This window comes from Arachis stenosperma, chromosome 5 (genome assembly GCF_014773155.1).
Source record: "Arachis stenosperma cultivar V10309 chromosome 5, arast.V10309.gnm1.PFL2, whole genome shotgun sequence".
In the NCBI taxonomy this organism is placed as follows: domain Eukaryota; kingdom Viridiplantae; phylum Streptophyta; class Magnoliopsida; order Fabales; family Fabaceae; genus Arachis; species Arachis stenosperma.
The window spans coordinates 56,637,378-56,661,134 of record NC_080381.1 but is presented as its reverse complement, the minus strand read 5'-3'; the positions used below and the strand labels follow the sequence as shown (position 1 = coordinate 56,661,134).

The 23,757-nt window shown below is 40.8% G+C and overlaps 1 non-coding gene across 1 annotated transcript; it reads left to right on the top strand.

Annotated features, from left to right (window-relative positions):
• The first annotated feature begins 4,966 nt into the window (after positions 1-4,966).
• LOC130984748 (small nucleolar RNA R71) lies at positions 4,967-5,074 on the top strand. Its single transcript, XR_009088660.1, has one exon. It is a non-coding gene; the product is annotated as a small nucleolar RNA R71 (small nucleolar RNA).
• Positions 5,075-23,757: the final 18,683 nt, after the last annotated feature.

Genomic DNA, 23,757 nt, shown 5'->3' with positions numbered 1-23,757 from the left:
ACTTCACACAACTAACCAGCAAGTGCACTGGGTCGTCCAAGTAATACCTTACGCGAGTAAGGGTCGATCCCACGGAGATTGTTGGTATGAAGCAAGCTATGGTCACCTTGTAAATCTCAGTAAGGCAGACTCAAATGGATATAGTGATAAACGAATAAAGCATAAAGATAAAGATAGAGATACTTATGTATATCATTGGTGTAAGAGCTTCAGACAAGCGTATGAAGATGCCTTCCCTTCCGTCTCTCTGCTTTCCTACTGCCTTCATCCAATCCTTCTTACTCCTTTCCATGGCAAGCTCGTGTAGGGTTTCACTGTTGTCAGCAGCTACCTCCCATCCGCGCAGTGAAAGCTAATGCACGCACTCTGTCACAGTACTGCCAATCACCGGTTTGGTTCCCTCCCCTACCGGAATAGAATCCCTCTTTTGCGTCTGTCACTAACGCCCAGTAGGTTACAGGTTTGAAGCACGTCACAGTCATTCAATCATTGAATCCTACTCAGAATACCACAGACAAGGTTTAGACTTTCCGGATTCTCTTGAATGCCGCCATCAGGTCCTGCCTATACCACGAAGATTCCGATTAAAGAATCCAAGAGATATTCACTAAGCCTCAGATGCTTGTAGAACAAGAGTGGTTGTCAGTCACTTTGTTCATGGGTGAGAATGGTGATGGGCGTCAATCATCACCTTCATCAAGTTGAAGAACAAGTGATATCTTGGACAAAGAACAAGCGGAATTGAATAGAAGAACAATAGTAATTGCATTAATACTCGAGGTACAGCAGAGCTCCACACCTTAATCTATGGTGTGTAGAAACTCCACCGTTGAAAATACATAAGCATAAGGTCTAGGCATGGCCGTGAGGCCAGCCTCCCAATGATCTAAGAACTAGATGTCCAAAGATGAAAATACAATAGTAAAAGGTCCTACTTATAGAAAACTAGTAGCCTAAGGTGTACAAAGATGAGTAAATGACATAAAAATCCACTTCCGGGCCCACTTGGTGTGTGCTTGGGCTGAGCAATGAAGTAATTTTCGTGTAGAGACTCTTCTTGGCGTTTAACTCCCATTTTGGTGCCAGTTTGGGCGTTTAACTCCCATTTAGGTGCCAGTTCCGGCGTTTAACGCTGGGATTTCTGTAGGTGACTTTGAACGCCGGTTTGGGCCATCAAATCTTGGGCAAAGTATGGACTATTATATATTGCTGGAAAGCCCAGGATGTCTACTTTCCAACGCCGTTGAGAGCGCGCCAATTGGGCTTCTGTAGCTCCAGAAAATTCACTTCGAGTGCAGGGAGGTCAGAATCCAACAGCATCTGCAGTCCTTTTGAGTCTCCGGATCAGATTTTTGCTCAGATCCCTCAATTTCAGCCAGAAAATACCTGAAATCACAGAAAAACACACAAACTCATAGTAAAGTCCAGAAAAGTGAATTTAACTAAAAACTAATAAAAATATAATAAAAACTCAACTAAAACTACCAAAAACATACTAAAAACAATGCCAAAAAGCATACAAATTATCCGCTCATCACAACACCAAACTTAAATTGTTGCTTGTCCCCAAGCAACTGAAAATCAAATAAGATAAAAAGAAGAGAATATACTATAGACTCCAAATTATCAATGAAACTAAGCTCCAAATTAGATGAGCGGGACTAGTAGCTTTTTGCCTCCGAACAGTTTTGGCATCTCACTTTATCCTTTGAAATTCAGAATGATTGGCTTCTTTAGGAACTCAGAATCCAGATAGTGTTATTGATTCTCCTAGTTAAGTATGATGATTCTTGAACACAGCTATTTATTGAGTCTTGGCCGTGGCCCAAAGCACTCTGTCTTCCAGTATTACCACCGGATACATACATGCCACAGACACATAATTGGGTGAACCTTTTCAGATTGTGACTCAGCTTTGCTAAAGTCCCCAATTAGAGGTGTCCAGGGTTCTTAAGCACACTCTTATTGCCTTGGATCACAACTTTATTTCTTTCTTTTTCTTTCTTTTTCTCTTTCTCCCCCTTTTTTTTTCGTTTTTCTCCCTTTTTTTTTTTGCTTTCTTTCTTTTTTTGTATTCACTGCTTTTTCTTGCTTCAAGAATCATTTTTATGATTTTTCAAATCCTCAGTAACATGTCTCCTTTTTCATCATTCTTTCAAGAGCCAACAATTTTAACATTCATGAACCACAAATTCAAAAGACATATGCACTGTTTAAGCATACATTCAGAAAACAACAAGTATTGTCACCACATCAAACTAATTAAGCTAGTTTTAAAGATGAATTTGAAATCCTGTACTTCTTGTTCTTTTGTGATAAAAACAGTTTTCATTTAAGAAAGGTGATGGATTCATATTCATAGCTTTAAGGCATAGACACTAAGACACTAATGATCATAAGACACAAACATGGATAAACATAAAGCATAATTTTCGAAAAACAGAAGAATAAAGAACAAGGAGATTAAAGAACGGGTCCACCTTAGTGATGGCGGCTCTTTCTTCTTCTTGAAGATCCTATGGAGTGCTTGAGCTCCTCAATGTCTCTTCCTTGTCTTTGTTGCTCCTCTCTCATGATTCTTTGATCTTCTCTAATGGAGGAGGATGGAATGTTCTTGGTGCTCCACCCTTAGTGTCCCATGTTGGAACTCAATTCTCCTAGGGAGGTGTTCAGTTGCTCCCAATAGTCTTGTGGAGGAAAGTGCATCCCTTGAGGTATCTCAGGGATCTCTTGATGAGAGGGGTCTCTTGTTTGCTCCATCTTCTTTTAGTGATGGGCTTGAGGTCATGCCTTCTCAGTTGAACCGGCTTTGGATGCCATAAATGGTTATGGAAAAACAAAAAGCAATGCTTTTACCACACCAAACTTAAAGGGTTTGCTCGTCCTCGAGCAAAAGAAAGAAGAGAGTAGAAGAAGAAGAAATGGGGGAGAGGGAGATGGCTTTGTGGTTCGGCCAAAAGAGGGGAAGAAGTGGTGTTTTATGAAGGATGGATGTGAGTGGAGAAGAGAAAGAGATGTTGAGGTGATTGGTGAATGGGTGAAGAAGAAGAGAGAGAGGTGGGGTTGTTTGGGGATCCTGTGGGGTCCACAGATCCTTAGGTGTCAAGGAAAAGTCATCCCTGCACCAAGTGGCATCAAAAATCACGTTTTGAGCCAATTCTGGCGTTAAACGCCGGGCTGGTGCCCATTCCTGGCGTTTAACGCCAGGTTCTAGCCCTTTTCTGGCGTTTAACGCCAGTCTGGTGCCCCTTTCTGGCGTTAAACGCCCAGAATGGTGCCAGACTGGGCGTTAAACGCCCAACTGCTAGGCTTACTGGCGTTTAAACGCCAGCAGCATCTTCCTCCAGGGTGTGCTGTTTTTCTTCCTGTTTTTCATTCTGTTTTTGCTTTTTTCATTGTTTTTGTGACTTCTTATGATCATCAACCTACAAAAAAGATAAAATAACAAAAGGAAATAGTTAACTATAAAACATTGGGTTGCCTCCCAACAAGCGCTTCTTTAATGTCATTAGCTTGACAGAGGACTCTCATGGAGCCTCAGAAATACTCAGAACCGTGTTGGAACCTCCCAACACCAAACTTAGAGTTTGAATGTGGGGGTTCAACACCAAACTTAGAGTTTGGTTGTGGCCTCCCAACACCAAACTTAGAGTTTGACTGTGGGGGCTCTGCTTGGCTCTGTTTTGAGAGAAGCTCTTCATGCTTCCTCTCCATGATGATAGAGGGATATCCTTGAGCCTTAAACACCAAGGATTCTTCATTCACTTGAATGATCAACTCTCCTCTATCAACATCAATCACAGCCTTTGCTGTGGCCAGGAAGGGTCTGCCAAGGATGATGGATTCATCCATGCACTTCCCAGGATCTTGTCTCTTTTGAGGTAATTTCTGCCTAGACAAGTCATCCAGTTCTTTGGTGAGCAAGGGGGGTTCATCTTCCCAAGTCTCATTTCCAAATAACTTGTCATTTAGCTTCATGATTGCTCCAAGGTATTTAGCAACTTGCTCTTCAGTGACATACTCATCCTCTTCAGAGGAAGAATACTCATCAGATCATGAATGGCAGAAGTAAGTCCAATGGAATCTCTATGGTCTCATTTTGAGCCTCAGATTCCCATTGTTCCTCATTGAGGAACTCAGAGGAGATTGGTATACGCCTACTGAGGTCTTCCTCAGTGGCGTCCTCCTCTCTTTCCTCTCCATATTCGGCCATGTCTATGGCTTTGCACTCTCCTTTTGGATTTTCTTCTGTATTACTTGGGAGAGTACTAGGAGGGAGTTCAGTAATTTTCTTGCTCAGCTGTCCCACTTGTCCTTCCAAATTTCTGATGGAGGACCTTGTTTCATTCATGAAACTTTGAGTGGTTTTGATTAGATCAGAGACCATTGTTGCTAAGTCAGAGGTATTCTGCTTAGAACTCTCTGTCTGTTGCTGAGAAGATGATGGAAAAGGCTTGCTATTGTTAAACCTGTTTCTTCCATCATTATTATTGAAACCTTGTTGAGGTCTCTCTTGATTCTTCCATGAGAAATTTGGGTGATTTCTCCATGAAGAATTATAGGTGTTTCCATAGGGTTCTCCTAGGTAATTCACCTCTTCCATTGAAGGGTTCTCAGGATCATAGGCTTCTTCCTTAGATGAAGCATCCTTAGTACTGCATGGTACATTTTGCATTCCAGACAGACTTTGAGAAATCAAATTGACTTGTTGAGTCAATATCTTGTTCTGAGCCAGTATGGCATTCAGAGCATCAATCTCAAGAACTCCTTTCTTCTGATTAGTCCCATTGTTCACAGGATTCCTTTCAGAAGTGTACATGAATTGGTTATTTACAACCATTTCAATCAGCTCTTGAGCTTCTGTAGGCGTCTTCTTCAAATGAAGATCCTCCAGCAGAGCTATCCAAGACATCTTGGATAGTTCAGAGAGACCATCATAGAAAATACCTATGATGCTCCATTCAGAAAGCATGTCAGAAGGACATTTTCTGATTAATTGTTTGTATCTTTCCCAAGCTTCATAGAGGGATTCTCCATCCTTCTGTCTGAAGGTTTGGACTTCCACTCTAAGCTTACTCAATTTTTGAGGTGGAAAGAACTTTGCCAAGAAGGCATTGACTAGCTTTTCCCAAGAGTCCAGGCTTTCTTTAGGTTGTGAGTCCAACCATGTCCTAGCTCTGTCTCTTACAGCAAAAGGGAATAGCATCAGTCTATAGACCTCAGGGTCTACCCATTAGTCTTGACTGTGTCACAGATTTGCAAGAATTCAGCTAAGAACTGATGAGGATCTTCCATTGGAAGTCCATGGAACTTGCAATTCTGTTGCATTAGAGAAACTAATTGAGGCTTAAGCTCAAAGTTGTTTGCTTTAATGGCAGGGATAGAGATGCTTCTCCCATAGAAGTTGGTAGTAGGTGCAGTAAAGTCACCCAGCACCTTCCTTGCATTGTTGGCATTGTTGTTGTTTTCGGCTGCCATGTGTTTCTTCTTTGAAGAATTCGGTCAGGTCCTCTAAAGAGAGTTGTGTTTTGGCTTCTCTTAGCTTTCTCTTCAAGGTCCTTTCAGGTTCAGGGTCAGCTTCAACAAGAATGCCTTTGTCTTTGTTCCTGCTCATATGAAAGAGAAGAGAACAAGAAAATATGGAATTCTCTATGTCACAGTATAGAGATTCCTTGAGGTGTCAGAGGAAAAGAAAGGTAGAAAACAGAAGTAGAAAATTCGAACTTGTCCAAGAAGATGGAGTTCGAATTTTGCATTTAGGGATAGTGTTAGTCCATAAACAGAAGGATGTGGGAAGGAGGGAAGAGAATTTTCGAAAATTAAATTAAAAAGTTTGAAAACATTTTGAAAAACTGTTTGATAATTTTCGAAAATTCAAAGTGGAAAAGAAATCAAGTGATTTTTGAAAAAGATTTTGAGATTAGAAATTAAAAAGATTTGATTGAAAACTTGTTTTGAAAAAGATGTGATTAAAAAGATATGATTGGTTTAAAAAAATGTGATTGAGAAGATATGATTTGAAAACAATTTGAAAAGATATGATTAAAAAAAAAATTAATGACTTGCCTAACAAGAAAAGATATGATTCAAACATAAAACCTTCCTCAACAGAAAAGGCAAAAAATGTTCAATCAAATCATTAATTGTTAGTAAGTATCTTTAAAAAAAGAAAGAAATTGATTTTGAAAACATTTGATTGAAAAGATATGATTTGAAAAAGATTTGATTTTGAAAAACTTTGAAAACTTGAAAAAAATTGATTTTGAAAACAAAATCTTCCCCCTTGCCATCCTGGCGTTAAACGCCCAGAATGGTGCACATTCTGGCGTTTAACGCCCAGAATGGTGCACATTCTGGCGTTTAACGCCCAAACTACTACCCTTTTGGGCGTTAAACGCCCAGCCAGGTACCCTGGCTGGCGTTTAAACGCCAGTCTGTCTTCTTCACTGGGCATTTTTGAATGCCCAGCTTTTTCTGTATAATTCCTCTGCAGTATGTTCTGAATCTTCAATTCTCTGTATTATTGACTTGAAAAGACACAAATTAAAAATATTTTTGGATTTTTAATAATGAGGAATAATCAAAATGCAAATAAAATCAAATAACAATGCATGCAAGACACCAAACTTAGCAGTTTGTATACTACTGACACTAACAAAATGAGAATGCATATGAGAAACAACAAAACACTCAAGTCAATAGAATTCAAAGATCAAAACAGAAAATCATCAAGAACAACTTGAAGATTAATTAAGACATGCATAAATTCGAAAAATGCAAGAAGAACAGAAACATGTAATTGACACCAAACTTAAAATGAGACACTAGACTTAACAAGAAATATTTTTGGTTTTTATGATTTTGTAATTTTTTTGGATTTTTCGAAAATTAAGTGGAAAAGAAATTAAAGGTATCAAAATTCTTAATTAGAATTCCAGGAATCATGCAATGTTAGTCTAAAGCTTTAGTCTAAAGGAATTAGACATAGCTAGCTAAGCCTCAGCAGGACATTGCATTCAAGAGCTCAATTGATGAGGATCAATCAGCTTTGGTGATGATAAGAACATCACCTTGAAACACTAGAACTCATTCTTAAGAACTCTGAAAAAAAATACCTAATCTAAGCAACAAGATGAACCATCAGTTGTCCATACACAAGAACAATCCCCGGCAACGGCGCCAAAAACTTGGTGTGCGAAATTGTGATCACTACAACTTCACACAACTAACCAGCAAGTGCACTGGGTCGTCCAAGTAATACCTTACGCGAGTAAGGGTCGATCCCACGGAGATTGTTGGTATGAAGCAAGCTATGGTCACCTTGTAAATCTCAGTCAGGCAGACTCAAATGGATATAGTGATAAACGAATAAAGCATAAAGATAAAGATAGAGATACTTATGTATATCATTGGTGTAAGAGCTTCAGACAAGCGTATGAAGATGCCTTCCCTTCCGTCTCTCTGCTTTCCTACTGCCTTCATCCAATCCTTCTTACTCCTTTCCATGGCAAGCTCGTGTAGGGTTTCACTGTTGTCAGCAGCTACCTCCCATCCGCGCAGTGAAAGCTAATGCACGCACTCTGTCACAGTACTGCCAATCACCGGTTTGGTTCCCTCCCCTACCGGAATAGAATCCCTCTTTTGCGTCTGTCACTAACGCCCAGTAGGTTACAGGTTTGAAGCACGTCACAGTCATTCAATCATTGAATCCTACTCAGAATACCACAGAGAAGGTTTAGACTTTCCGGATTCTCTTGAATGCCGCCATCAGGTCCTGCCTATACCACGAAGATTCCGATTAAAGAATCCAAGAGATATTCACTAAGCCTCAGATGCTTGTAGAACAGAGTGGTTGTCAGTCACTTTGTTCATGGGTGAGAATGGTGATGGGCGTCAATCATCACCTTCATCAAGTTGAAGAACAAGTGATATCTTGGACAAAGAACAAGCGGAATTGAATAGAAGAACAATAGTAATTGCATTAATACTCGAGGTACAGCAGAGCTCCACACCTTAATCTATGGTTGTAGAAACTCCACCGTTGAAAATACATAAGCATAAGGTCTAGGCATGGCCGTGAGGCCAGCCTCCCAATGATCTAAGAACTAGATGTCCAAAGATGAAAATACAATAGTAAAAGGTCCTACTTATAGAAAACTAGTAGCCTAAGGTGTACAAAGATGAGTAAATGACATAAAAATCCACTTCCGGGCCCACTTGGTGTGTGCTTGGGCTGAGCAATGAGTAATTTTCGTGTAGAGACTTCTTGGCGTTTAACTCCCATTTTGGTGCCAGTTTGGGCGTTTAACTCCATTTAGGTGCCAGTTCCGGCGTTTAACGCTGGGATTTCTGTAGGTGACTTTGAACGCCGGTTTGGGCCACCAAATCTTGGGCAAAGTATGGACTATTATATATTGCTGGAAAGCCCAGGATGTCTACTTTCCAACGCCGTTGAGAGCGCGCCAATTGGGCTTCTGTAGCTCCAGAAAATCCACTTCGAGTGCAGGGAGGTCAGAATCCAACAGCATCTGCAGTCCTTTTGAGTCTCCGGATCAGATTTTTGCTCAGATCCCTCAATTTCAGCCAGAAAATACCTGAAATCACAGAAAAACACACAAACTCATAGTAAAGTCCAGAAAAGTGAATTTTAACTAAAAACTAATAAAAATATAATAAAAACTCAACTAAAACTACCAAAAACATACTAAAAACAATGCCAAAAAGCGTACAAATTATCCGCTCATCAATAACCGTGAGGCAGATTGCCAGATCTTTGGTAACTGTCACAATTACGTACAAACTCTCGGAAGTCTTTATAGAGAGTATGCTAGTAGAAGGCACATTGGAGGACTCTTGTGGCTGTTCGCTCACTTCCAAAATGTCCTCCATACTGTGATCCATGGCAATGCCAGAGGATCTTCTGTGCTTCTTCTTTAGGCACACATCTACGGATTATTCCATCTGCACATCTCTTGAAGATATATGGTTCATCCCACAGATAGTACTTTGCATCCGAGATCAATTTCTTTGATTGCTGCCTACTATACTCTTTGTGTATGAATCTCACAGCCTTGTAGTTTGCAATGTCTGTAAACCATGGTACTACCTGGATGGTAAAGAGTTGCTCATCCGGAAAGGTTTCAGAGATCCCAGTAAGAGGGAGGGACGCCCCTTCTACTGGTTCTATTTGGCACAGGTGATCTGCTACTTGGTTCTCTGTCCCTTTTCTGTCTCTTATTTCTATATCAAACTCTTGCAGAAGCAATACCCATCTTATGAGTCTGGGTTTTGAATCCTGCTTTGTGAGTAGATATTTAAGAGCAGCATGGTCAGTGTACACAATCACTTTTGATACTACTAAATAAGATCTGAACTTGTCAATGGCGTAAACCACTGCAAGTAACTCTTTTTCCCAGTTTAAAGCCAGGTTAGTCTCTTGGCACCTTTTCAGAACAAGTGCTAGATGGTCAAGACAAGAGCTGAATGAGTCTCCAAATACTGAGAAGTTATCCTTGAAGACTTCCAGAAACTTTTCCACTATATAAGAGAAAATAGAGAGCATGCACCTCTTAAAGGTTGCAGGTGCCTTACACAGACCAAATGGCATCCTTATGTAAGCAAACACTCCAGATGGACATGTGAATGCTGTTTTCTCTTGATCCTGGGGATCTACTGTAATCTGGTTGTAACCTAAATAGCCATCCAAAAAGTAGTAGTAATTATGACCTGCTAGTCTTTCTAGCATCTAGTCTATGAATGGTAAATGAAAATGATCCTTTCTGGTGGCTGTATTGAGTCTTCTGTAGTCAATACTCATGCGCCAACCTGTAACTGTTCTTGTAGGAACCAGTTCATTCTTTTCATTATGAACCACTGTCATGCCTCCCTTCTTGGGGATAACTTAGACAGGGCTCACCCAGAGGCTATCAGAAATTGGATAAATAATCCAGCCTCTAGTAATTTAGTGATCTCCTTTTGCACCACCTCCATCATAGCCGGATTCAGCCGCCTCTGTGGTTGAACATTGGCTTAGCATCATCTTTCAATAGAATCTTGTGCATGCATCTGGCTGGGCTAATACCCTTAAGATCATTGATGGACCACCGAAGAGCTGTCTTGTGTGTCCTTAGCACTTGAATTAGTGCTTCCTCTTCCTGTGGCTCTAAGGCAGAGCTTATGATTATAAGAAAAGTGTCACCTTCTCCCATAAATGCATATTTCAGGGATGGTGGCAATGGTTTGAGCTCGGATTTAGGAGGTTTCTCCTCTTCCTAAGGGGTTTTCAAAGGTTCTATTATTCTCTCTGATTCCTCCAGATCAGGCTGAACATCTTTAAAGATATTCTCTAGCTCTGACTCGAGACTCTCAGCCATATTGATCTCCTCTACCAGAGAGTCAATAACATCAATGCTTGATGAGCGGATAATTTGTATGACTTTTGGCATTGTTTTTAGTATGTTTTTAGTATCTTTTAGTTAGTTTTTAGTATATTTTTATTAGTTTTTAATTAAAATTCACTTTTCTGGACTTTACTATGAGTTTGTGTGTTTTTCTGTGATTTCAGGTATTTTCTGACTGAAAATTGAGGGTCCTGAGCAAAAATCTGATCCAGAGACTGAAAAGGACTGCAGATGCTGTTGGATTCTGACCTCCCTGCACTCGAAGTGGATTTTCTGGAGCTACAGAAGCCCAATTGGCGCGCTCTCAACGGCATTGGAAAGTAGACACCCTGGGCTTTCCAGCAATATATAATAGTTCATACTTTGTCCAAGATTTGATGGCCCAAACCGGCGCTCAAAGTCACCTACAGAAATTCCAGCGTTAAACGCCGGAACTGGCATAAAATTTGGAGTTAAACGCCCAAACTGGCATGAAAGCTGGCGTTTAACTCCAGAAAAGGTCTCTACACGAAATTCCTTCATTGCTCAGCCCAAGCACACACCAAGTGGGCCCGGAAGTGGATTTTTCTGTCATTTACTCATTTCTGTAAACCTTAGGACACTAGTTTACTATTAATAGGATCTTTTGACATTGTATCCGTACCTTATGACCTCATAACATTTTTACACGTTTCTTTCCACAGTATGAGCCTCTAAACCCCATGGTTGGGGGTGAGGAGCTCTGCTGTGTCTTGATGGATTAATGCAATTACTACTGTTTCTTATTCAATCATGCTTGCTTCCATTCTAAGATATCACTTGCTCTTAACCGGATGAATGTGATGATCCGTGACACTCATCATATTCTCAACTATGACGTGTGACTGACAACCACCTCCGTTCTATCTTAGATTAAGTAGATATCTCTTGGATTCTTTAATCGGAATCTTCGTGGTATAAGCTAGAACTGATGGCGGCATTCAAGAGAATCCGGAAGGTCTAAACCTTGTCTGTGGTATTCTGAGTAGGATTCAATGACTGGATGACTGTGACGTGCTTCAAACTCCTGAAGGCGGGGCGTTAGTGACAGACACAAAAGAATCACTGGATTCTATTCCGGCCTGATTGAGAACCGACAGATGATTAGCCTATGCTGTGACAGAGCATCAGGGACGTATTTTCACTGAGAGGATGGGAGGTAGCCACTGACAATGGTGAAACCCTACATACAGCTTGCCATGGAAGGAGCCTTGCGTGTTTGATGAAGAAGACAGTAGGAAAGCAGAGATTCGGAAGATGGAGCATCTCCAAAGCCTCAGCCTATTCTCCATTACTGCAGTACACATAACTATTTCATGTTCTTTTGCTTTCTACAATCAATCCTGATAATTTCTGATATCCTGACTAAGATTTACAAGATAACCATAGCTTGCTTCAAGCCGACAATCTCCGTGGGATCGACCCTTGCTCACGCAAGGTATTACTTGGACGACCCAGTGCACTTGCTGGTTAGTTGTGCGGGATTGCAAAAGTGTTCTTGCAATTTCGTGCACCAAGTTTTTGGCGCCGTTGCCGGGGATTGTTCGAGTTTGGATAACTGACGGCTTATCTTGTTGCTTAGATTAGGACTATTTTGTTTTTGTTGGTTTAGAGTCCTTTAGTTGAGTCTAGTTTCATATTTTAAGTTTGGTGTCTTTTTGTGTTTCTCTCTTAATTTTCGTTTTTGCATGTTCTTAGTCTCTTTTTGATTCATAAAAATTCTAAGTTTGGTGTCCTTTTTTGTGTTTTTCCCTTAAAATTTTTCGAAAAATTAGTGTTTGATTTCTAAAAATTTTAAGTTTGGTGTCTTTTTGTGTTTTTTCTCTTTCCTCTTTTTAAAAATCAAATCTTTTTCATAAAAATTTTTCAATCATATCTTTTTAATTGCTGTTTTCAAAATCTTTTTTTTTTTACTAATTGATTCAGTTCTCAATTTACTTTGATCTTATTCTCTTTTGATTTTCGAATTTTCATTTTAATTTTCCTTTATTTTATTTTAATTTTTTTTTCGGATATTTCAAAAAAAAATTAAAAATAAACAAAATTCATCTCTTTGCAATCATCATCATTTCCCTTTTGTCCATTATGGACTCAAGTGGAATTAATCAGTCCAAGAGGACTCTGGGGTCATATGCTAACCCCATTACAGCTGCATATGGGAGTAGCATCTGTATACCTCCCATCAAAGCAAGCAGCTTTGAGCTAAATCCTCAACTCATTATCATAGGCAGCAAAATTGCCAGTATTTCGGTCTTCCACAGGAAGAACCTACTGAGTTTCTGGCACAGTTCTTACAAATTGCTGACACAGTACATGATAAAGAGGTAGATCAGGATGTCTACAGACTATTACTGTTTCCATTTGCTGTAAAAGATCAAGCAAAAAGGTGGTTAAATAACCAACCTACAGCAAGCATAAAGACATGGAAACAGTTGTCAGACAAATTCCTGAATCATTTTTACCCTCCAAAGAGGATGACACAGCTAAGGCTGGACATCCAAGGCTTTAAACAAGAGGACAATGAATCCCTTTATAATGCCTGGGAGAGGTATAGAGGTATGCTAAGGAAATGTCCCTCTGAAATGTTTTCAGAATGGGTACAGTTAGACATTTTCTACTATGGGCTTACAGAAAAAGCTCAGATGTCTTTAGACCACTCAGCTGGGGATCTATACACATGAGGAAGACAATTGAAGAAGCTCAAGAGCTTATAGACACTGTTGCTAGAAACCAATATTTGTACTCTAGCAATGAGTTCTCTCCAGAAGAAGAAGTCATGACAGTAGTCACTGACTCTAATCCTCAAGAACAGATAATGGAGCTTAATCAACAACTACTCCTGATGACAGAACAGTTAGCAGAATTTAAAGAGATGCTCCATGAAACTAAAGTTGCTAATAAGAGCATAGAACTACAGTTGAATCAAGCAAAACAACAAATATCTAAACAGATAACAGAGGAGTGTCAAGCAGTTCAATTGAGGAGTGGGAAGAACTTGAATAACACTGCTCAAAAGAGCAAAAAGCCAAATAAGGAGCAAATGACAGAGGACAACCAAACCACTGTTCAAAATCCCTCTGAGGACAGTAAGAGCCCAGAGAGGAATATTGGCGTTCAAACGCCAGAAAGGGGAGGAAAGTTGGCGTTAAACGCCCATTCCTTGCCCAGTTCTGGCGTTCAAACGCCAGAAAAGGGGGAAAAGTTGGCGTTAAACGCCCAACCTTCACCCATTCCTGGCGTCCAAACGCCCAAGGAGAATCAGGCACCTGAGAGTGCTGATAATTATCCCTCTAACAAGGCTTCTTCAACCACTTCTGTAAGGAATAAACCTGCAGCATCTAAGGTTGAGGAATATCAAGCCAAGATGCCTTATCCTCAGAAACTCCACAAAGCGGAACAGGATAAGCAATTTGCTCGCTTTGCAGACTATCTAAGGACTCTTGAAAAAGATTCCGTTTGCAGAGGCACTTGAGCAAATACCTTCTTATGCTAAGTTCATGAAAGAAATCTTAAGTCATAAGAAGGATTGGAGAGAAACTGAAAAAGTGTTTCTCACTGAAGAATGCAGTGCAGTCATTCTGAAAAGCTTACCAGAAAAGCTTCAAGATCCTGGAAGCTTTATGATACCATGCACATTAGAAGGTGTTTGCACCAAGACAGCTCTATGTGATCTTGGAGCAAGCATCAATCTAATACCTGCATCCACTATCAGAAAGCTTGGGTTGGCTGGAGAAGTCAAACCAACAAGGATATGCCTCCAACTTGCTGATGGCTCCATTAAACACCCATCAGGCATAATAGAGGACATGATTGTCAAGGTTGGGCCATTTGCCTTTCCAACTGACTTTGTGGTGCTGGAAATGGAGGAGCACAAAAGTGCAACTCTCATTCTAGGAAGACCTTTCCTAGCAACTGGACGAACTCTCATTGATGTACACAAAGGGGAGGTAACCCTGAGAGTCAATGAGGATGAGTTCAAGTTGAATGCTGTGAAAGCTATGCAGCATCCAGACACACCAGATGACTTCATGGGCGCTGACATTATTGACTCTCTGGTAGAAGAGATCAATATGGCTGAAAGCCTAGAATCAGAGCTTGAGGACATCTTCAAAGATGCCCAACCTGATCAAGAAGAACTAGAGGAAGTAAAGGAATTTTCGAAAATTCCTCAGGAGGAGGATAAACCTCCCAAACCTGAACTCAAACCTCTACCATCATCCCTGAAATACGCATTTCTGGGAGAGGATGACACTTTTCCAGTGATTATAAGCTCTGCTTTAAATCCACAGGAAGAGGAAGCACTGATTAAAGTGCTAAGGAAGCACAAGACAGCTCTAGGGTGGTCCATAAGTGATCTCAAGGGCATTAGCCCAGCTAGATGCATGCACAAGATCCTGTTGGAGGATAATGCCAAACCAGTGGTTCAACCACAGAGGAGGCTAAATCCAGCCATGAAGGAGGTGGTGCAGAAAGAGGTCACTAAATTACTGGAGGCTGGGATTATTTATCCTATTTCTGATAGCCCCTGGGTGAGCCATGTCCAAGTTGTTCCCAAAAAGGGAGGCATGACAGTGGTTCATAATGAAAAAAATGAACTGGTTCCTACAAGGACAGTTACAGGGTGGCGCATGTGTATTGATTACAGAAGACTCAATACAGCCACCAGAAAGGATCATTTTCCTTTACCATTCATAGACCAAATGCTAGAAAGACTAGCTGGTCATGACTATTACTGCTTTTTGGATGGCTATTCAGGCTACAACCAAATTGCAGTAGATCCCCAGGACCAAGAGAAAACAGCATTTACCTGCCCTTCTGGCGTGTTTGCCTATAGGAGAATGCCTTTTGGTCTGTGCAATGCACCTGCAACCTTTCAGAGGTGCATGCTCTCTATCTTCTCAGACATGGTAGAGAAATTTCTGGAAGTCTTCATGGATGACTTTTCAGTATATGGAGACTCATTCAGCTCCTGCCTTAACCACCTATCACTTGTCCTAAAAAGATGCCAAGAGACTAACCTGGTTTTAAACTGGGAGAAATGTCACTTTATGGTGACTGAAGGAATTGTCCTTGGGCACAAAATTTCAAGCAGGGGAATAGAGGTGGATAAGGCAAAGGTAGAGGTAATTGAAAAATTACCACCACCTGCCAATGTTAAGGCAATCAGAAGCTTTCTTGGGCATGCAGGATTCTACAGAAGGTTCATAAAGGATTTTTCAAAAATTGCTAAACCTCTAAGTAATCTGCTAGCTGCTGACACTCCATTCATCTTTGACAATGAGTGTCTGCAGGCATTTGAGACCCTGAAAGCTAAGCTGGTCACAGCACCAGTCATCTCTGCACCAGATTGGACATTGCCATTTGAATTAATGTGTGATGCCAGTGATCATGCCATTGGTGCAGTGTTGGGACAGAGGCATAACAAGCTTTTGCACGTCATTTATTATGCTAGCCGTGTTCTAAATGACGCACAAAAGAACTACACAACCACAGAGAAAGAGTTACTTGCAGTGGTTTATGCCATTGACAAGTTTAGATCCTACCTAGTGGGATCAAAGGTGATTGTGTACACTGACCATGCTGCTCTTAAATACTTACTCACAAAGCAGGATTCAAAACCCAGGCTTATCAGATGGGTGTTGCTTCTGCAAGAGTTTGATATAGAAATAAGAGACAGAAAAGGGACAGAAAACCAAGTAGCTGATCATCTGTCCCGAATAGAACCAGTAGCTGGGGCGTCCCTCCCTTCTACTGAGATCTCTGAGACCTTCCCGGATGAGCAACTCTTTGCCATTCAGGAAGCTCCATGGTTTGCAGATATGGCAAACTATAAAGCTGTGAGGTTCATACCCAAGGAGTACAGCAATGTGCAAAGAAAGAAATTAATTTCAGATGCCAAGTACTACCTCTGGGATGAACCATATCTCTTTAAGAGATGTGCTGACGGAGTGATCCGCAGGTGTGTACCCAGAGAAGAAGCACAAAGAATCCTATGGCACTGCCATGGATCACAATATGGAGGACATTTTGGAAGTGAGCGAACAGCCACTAAAGTCCTCCAGTGTGGCTTCTACTGGCCTACTCTCTATAAAGATTCCCGAGAGTTTGTGCGTAACTGTGACAGTTGCCAAAGAGCTGGTAACCTGCCTCACGGATATGCCATGCCTCAACAAGGGATATTAGAGATAGAATTGTTTGATGTATGGGGAATTGACTTCATGGGGCCATTCCCACCATCATACTCAAACACTTACATTCTGGTGGCAGTGGACTATGTATCTAAGTGGGTAGAAGCAATTGCTACACCCACTAATGATACCAAAACCGTACTGAAATTCCTCCAGAAAAACATTTTCAGCAGGTTTGGCGTCCCCAGAGTGCTAATCAGTGATGGGGGCACTCATTTCTGCAACAAACAGCTATACTCTGCTATGGTTAGATATGGAATTAGCCATAAAGTGGCAACTGCATATCATCCACAGACAAATGGGCAAGCTGAAGTCTCTAACAGAGAGCTAAAGAGAATCCTAGAACGGACTGTAATAGCCCGAAGAAAGGATTGGGCAAAGAGCTTGGATGATGCTCTGTGGGCATACAGAACAGCATTCAAGACTCCTATAGGAACCTCTCCATACCAATTGGTGTATGGGAAGGCCTGTCATTTGCCTGTGGAACTGGAACATAAAGCCTACTGGGCAACCAGATTCCTAAACATGGATGCACAGTTGGCTGGTGAAAAAAGATTACTCCAGCTAAATGAGCTAGAGGAGTTCAGACTCAATGCCTTTGAAAATGCAAAAATTTATAAGGAAAAGGCAAAGAAATGGCATGACAAGAGATTGTCAACCAGAGTCTTTGAGCCAGGACAAAAAGTTCTGCTCTTTAACTCTAGGCTCAAGTTGTTTCCAGGAAAACTCAAATCCCGGTGGAGGGGTCCGTATGTGATTACAGGAGTCTCACCATATGGATATGTTGAGCTTCAGGATACTGATTCTGACAGAAAGTTCATTGTAAATGGACAGAGAATCAAGCACTATCTTGAAGGAAATTTTGAGCAGGAATGCTCAAAACTGAGGCTTGAGTGATTCTCAGTGAAAGTCCAGCTAAAGACAGTAAAGAAGCGCTTGCTGGGAGGCAACCCAGTCATTAGAAAGTTGTATGAATTGTTCTTACAGAGGCAAGTATCAAAAATGAAGGAATTCACAGAGTTACAGAAGGATTCAGCTCAAAAAGCAGAGAAAATGAGCTTACTGGCAAAAAAAAACGCCAGTAAGGGGCATTTTGGGCGTTAAACGCCAGAATGGGCACCATTGGGCGTTTAACGCCAGTAATGGTACCATTTTGGGCGTTAAACGCCAGAATGGGCACCATTCTGGGCGTTTAACGCCAGGTGTGCAGCATCCTGGGCGTTTTGGAAAAACGCCCAGTGACAACGGATTTCTGGCGTTTAACGCCAGCCAGGGCACCTGGCTGGGCGTTGAACGCCCAAAAGGGGTAGCAAATGGGCGTTAAACGCCAGAATGGGTGCCATTCTGGGCGTTTAACGCCAGAATGGTGGGGGGACCACATTTTTGTTTTCAACTCAATTTTTTTCAAACTTTCCTCTTTTTAACCATACTCTTCTACATAAATGCACTTCAACCTTTTATCATTCACTTTCAAATCTTCACAAATCAAAACCATTCTTCAAATCTATTTCAAATTAATCCCAAATCTTCTTCAAAAACTCACCCTTTTCTCAATTTCTTTTCATATCTTCTCAAATCTCTCTCTCTTTTTTTCGAAAACTCCCCTCCCCACCTTCTAAATACACGTTTGGCTACCTCATTCCATCACACCATTCGAATTTCCTCTTCCTCCCCTTCTCTTCTCTCTTCTATTTTGCTTGAGGACAAGCAAAACTCTAAGTTTGGTGTGCTTTTCCGTGATCACAAAGCCAAGATTCATCAATATCATGGCTCCTAAGGGAAAACAAACCAATTTAAGAGGAAAGAAAGAGACTAATCCAAAGAATCTTTGGAATCAAGAGAAGTTCTTAACCAAAGAACATGAAGACCATTATCACAAAATAATGGGTCTGAGGTCAGTGATCCCGGAAGTTAAATTTGATCTGAAAGAAGATGAGTATCCGGGGATCCAAGAGCAAATTCGAAATAGAGGATGGGAAGTTCTAACCAATCCTGAGACAAAGGTTGGACGGAACATGGTTCAGGAATTCTACTCAAATCTGTGGCTGACAGATAAGCAGAGAATGACTGGAACCGCTTACCATACCTACAGAACCATGGTCAGAGGGAAAGTTATGTACTTTCATCTGGACAAAATAAGAGAAATCTTCAAGTTACCTCAACTGCAAGATGATCCTGACTCCTTCAATAGGAGGATGGTGAGAGTAGATAAAGGGTTGGATCAAGTTCTAGAGGACATATGCCTCCCTGGAACTAAGTGGATAACCAATTCAAAGGGTGTCCCAAACCAACTCAAGAGGGGAGACCTCAAGCCAATTGCAAGAGGTTGGCTAGATTTTATTGGGCGTTCCATATTGCCCACTAGCAACCGTTCTGAGGTCACCATCAAGAGGGCAGTGATGATTCATTGCATTGTGCTTGGAAAAGAGGTGGAGGTCCATCATGTGATTGCTTGTGAGATCTACACAATTGCAAATAAGAATTCCACTGAAGCCAAATTGGCTTATCCAAGCTTGATTTCCTTGCTCTGTAAAGAGGCTGGGGTGAAGATGGGAGTAGATGAGTTCATACCCATTGAACACCCAATCACCAAGAAGTCAATGGAAGGACAAGTGCAAGACAACTCCATCAAGAGGAGGGCGCAGGAATTCCTCCCTGAATTCCCAAGAATTGACTACTGGTCCAGCCTAGAAGCATCTATCACCAAGTTGCAAGAGACTATGGAGCAACTGAAGGAAGAACAGCAGAATCAGAACTGCATGCTCTGCAAATTGCTGAAGGAACAAGAGAAGCAGGGGCGTGAACTCCAAGAGTTGAAACGCCAAAAGTTCTCCTCTCAAGCTGAGGGAGCATCCACTTCTCAAAATCAAGGTTGTTGAGTCCTAACTCTGTGAAAACCTCTATCATTAGGAGCCTATTTTTTTTTCGTTTTTCTTGTTTTGTTTTCTATTTTTGGTCTCATCTTATATCTATATTTGAGTCTTGTTTTTAGTTCATAATTAATAAAATTTATGCCTTAAAGTTATGAATGTCCTATGAATCCATCACCTCTCTTAAATGAAAAATGCTTTAATCACAAAAGAACAAGAAGTACAGGATTTCAAAATTTATCTCTGAAACTAGTTGAATTAGCTTGATGTGGTGACAATACTTTTTGTTTTCTGAATGAATGCTTGAACAGTGCATATGTCTTTTGAATTTGTTGTTTTAAGAATGTTAAAATTGTTGGCTCTTGAAAGAATGAGGAGAAAGAGAACTGTTATTGAGGATCTGAAAAATCATCAAAATGATTCTTGAAGCAAGAAAAAGCAAAAAAAAAAAAATTTTTTTCGAAAAAAAAAAGAAAAAGAAAGAAAAAGAAAGAAATAAAGTTGTGAACCAAAGCAAAAAAGAGTGTGCTTAAGAACCCTGGACACCTCTAATTGGGGACTTTAGCAAAGCTGAGTCACAATCTAAAAAGGTTCACCCAATTATGTGTCTGTGGCATGTATGTATCCGGTGGTAATACTGGAAGACAGAGTGCTTTGGGCCACAGCCAAGACTCATACACTAGCTATGTTCAAGAATCAATATACTTAACTAGGAGAATCAATAACACTATCTGAGTTCTGAGTTCTTATAGATGCCAATCATTCTGAACTTCAAGGGATAGAGTGAGATGCCAAAACTGTTCGGAGGCAAAAAGCTACTAGTCCCGCTCATCTAATTGGAGCTATGTTTCTTTGATATTTTGGAGTCTATAGTATATTCTCTTCTTTTTATCCTATTTTGATTTTCAGTTGCTTGGGGACAAGCAACAATTTAAGTTTGGTGTTGTGATGAGCGGATAATTTGTATGACTTTTGGCATTGTTTTTAGTATGTTTTTAGTATCTTTTAGTTAGTTTTTAGTATATTTTTATTAGTTTTTAATTAAAATTCACTTTTCTGGACTTTACTATGAGTTTGTGTGTTTTTCTGTGATTTCAGGTATTTTCTGACTGAAAATTGAGGGTCCTGAGCAAAAATCTGATCCAGAGACTGAAAAGGACTGCAGATGCTGTTGGATTCTGACCTCCCTGCACTCGAAGTGGATTTTCTGGAGCTACAGAAGCCCAATTGGCGCGCTCTCAATGGCATTGGAAAGTAGACACCCTGGGCTTTCCAGAAATATATAATAGTCCATACTTTGCCCAAGTTTGATGGCCCAAACCGGCGCTCAAAGTCACCTACAGAAATTCCAGCGTTAAACGCCGGAACTGGCATAAAATTTGGAGTTAAACGCCCAAACTGGCATGAAAGCTGGCGTTTAACTCCAGAAAAGGTCTCTACACGAAATTCCTTCATTGCTCAGCCCAAGCACACACCAAGTGGGCCCGGAAGTGGATTTTTCTGTCATTTACTCATTTCTGTAAACCTTAGGACACTAGTTTACTATTAATAGGATCTTTTGACATTGTATCCGTACCTTATGACCTCATAACATTTTTACACGTTTCTTTCCACAGTATGAGCCTCTAAACCCCATGGTTGGGGGTGAGGAGCTCTGCTGTGTCTTGATGGATTAATGCAATTACTACTGTTTCTTATTCAATCATGCTTGCTTCCATTCTAAGATATCACTTGCTCTTAACCCGGATGAATGTGATGATCCGTGACACTCATCATATTCTCAACTATGAACGTGTGACTGACAACCACCTCCGTTCTATCTTAGATTAAGTAGATATCTCTTGGGTTCTTTAATCGGAATCTTCGTGGTATAAGCTAGAACTGATGGCGGCATTCAAGAGAATCCGGAAGGTCTAAACCTTGTCTGTGGTATTCTGAGTAGGATTCAATGACTGGATGACTGTGACGTGCTTCAAACTCCTGAAGGCGGGGCGTTAGTGACAGACGCAAAAGAATCACTGGATTCTATTCCGGCCTGATTGAGAACCGACAGATGATTAGCCTATGCTGTGACAGAGCATCAGGGACGTATTTTCACTGAGAGGATGGGAGGTAGCCACTGACAATGGTGAAACCCTACATACAGCTTGCCATGGAAGGAGCCTTGCGTGTTTGATGAAGAAGACAGTAGAAAAGCAGAGATTCGGAAGATGGAGCATCTCCAAAGCCTCAGCCTATTCTCCATTACCGCAGTACACGTAACTATTTCATGTTCTTTTGCTTTCTACAATCAATCCTGATAATTTCTGATATCCTGACTAAGATTTACAAGATAACCATAGCTTGCTTCAAGTCGACAATCTCCGTGGGATCGACCCTTGCTCACGCAAGGTATTACTTGGACGACCCAGTGCACTTGCTGGTTAGTTGTGCGGGATTGCAAAAGTGTTCTTGCAATTTCGTGCACCAATGCTCATGCAGTCATTTGATGTGTCTGGATGCTTCATTGCTTCAACAGCATTCAGCCTGAACTCATCCTCATTGACTCTCAGGGTCACTTCCCCTTTTTCGACATCAATGAGGGTTCGTATAGTTGCTAGGAAAGGTCTTCCTAGGATGAGAGTTGCACTCTTGTGCTCCTCCATCTCCAGCACTACAAAATCAGTGGGGAATGTAAATGGCCCAACTGTGACAATCACATCCTCAATTATGCCTGATGGGTATTTAATGGAGCCATCAGTAAGTTGAAGACAGATTCTGGTTGGTTTGATTTCTTCTGCTAAGCCAAGCTTTCTGATGGTGGATGCAGGTACTAGGTTGATACTTTCCCCAATATCACATAGAGCTGTCTTGGTACAAGTGCCCTCTAATGTGCATGGTATCATAAAGCTTCCAGGATCCTTAAGCTTCTCTGGTAAGCTTTTCAGAATGACTGCACTGTATTCTTCAGTGAGGTAAACTTTTTCAGTTTCTCTCCAATCCTTCTTATGACTTAAGATCTCTTTCATGAACTTAGCATAAAAGGATATTTGCTCAAGTGCCTCTGTAAACAGAATCTTTATTTTAAGAGTCCTGAGATAGTCTGCAAAGCAGGCAAATTGCTTATCTTGTTCCGCTTGGCGGAGTTTCTGAGGATAAGGCATTTTGGCTTTGTATTCCTTAACCTTAGTTGCTGCAGGTATATTTCCTACAGATGTGGTTGGAGAAGCCTTTTTAGAGGGGTTGCTATCAGCACTTGTATATGTCTGATCCCTCACTGGCGTTTGAATGCCAGGGTTGGAAGCTGGATTGGCGTTGGACGCCGACTCCTTACCTGTTTCTGGCGTTTGAACGCCAGAACTGAGCTTCCCTTGGACGTTTAACGCCAACTCCTTGCCTGTTTGTGGCATTTGAATACCAGAACTGAGCATGGATTGGGCGTTTAACACCAACTTTCCACCCTTTTCTGGTGTTTGAGCACCAGACTTATTCCTCTCTAGGCTCTTACTGTCCTCAGAGAGATTTTGGGTAGCAGTTTGTTCATTTCTTGGCTTCCTGCTGCTTTGAAGTGAGGTATTTAATGTTTTTCCACTTCTTAATTGAACTGCTTGGCACTCTTTTGTTATTTATTTTGATAACTGCTGTTTTGTTTGCTTCAATTGTACTTCCATATTCATATTAGCCATTCTTATGTCTTGTAGTATCTCCTTGAATTCGGCTAGCTGTTTTGTTAGAAAATCTAATTGCTGATTGAATTCAGTAACTTGTTCTGCATAATTGAGTTCAACAATTACTGTTTTAGCTTCTTCTTTCATGGAAGATTCACTACTTAGGTACAGATGCTGATTTCTGGCAACTGTATCAATGAGCTCTTGAGCTTCTTCAATTGTCTTTCTCATGTGTATAGATCCACTAGTTGAGTGGTCCAAAGACATCTGAGCTTTCTCTGTAAGCCCATAATAGAAGATGTCTAACTGCACCCACTCTGAAAACATTTTAGAGGGGCATTTTCTTAGCATCTCTCTGTATGTCTCCTAAGCATCATAAAGAGATTCATTATCTTCTTGTTTAAAGCATTGGATGTTCAGCCTTAGCTGTGTCATCCATTTTGGAGGGAAATATTGATTCAGGAATTTTTTTGACAGCTATTTCCATATCCTTATGCTAGCCTTAGGTTGGTTATTTAACCACCTCTTAGCTTGGTCTTTTACAGCAAATGGAAACAGTAATAATCTGTAGACATCCTGATCTACTTCCTTATCATGTACTGTGTCAGCAATTTGTAAAAACTGTGCCAGAAAC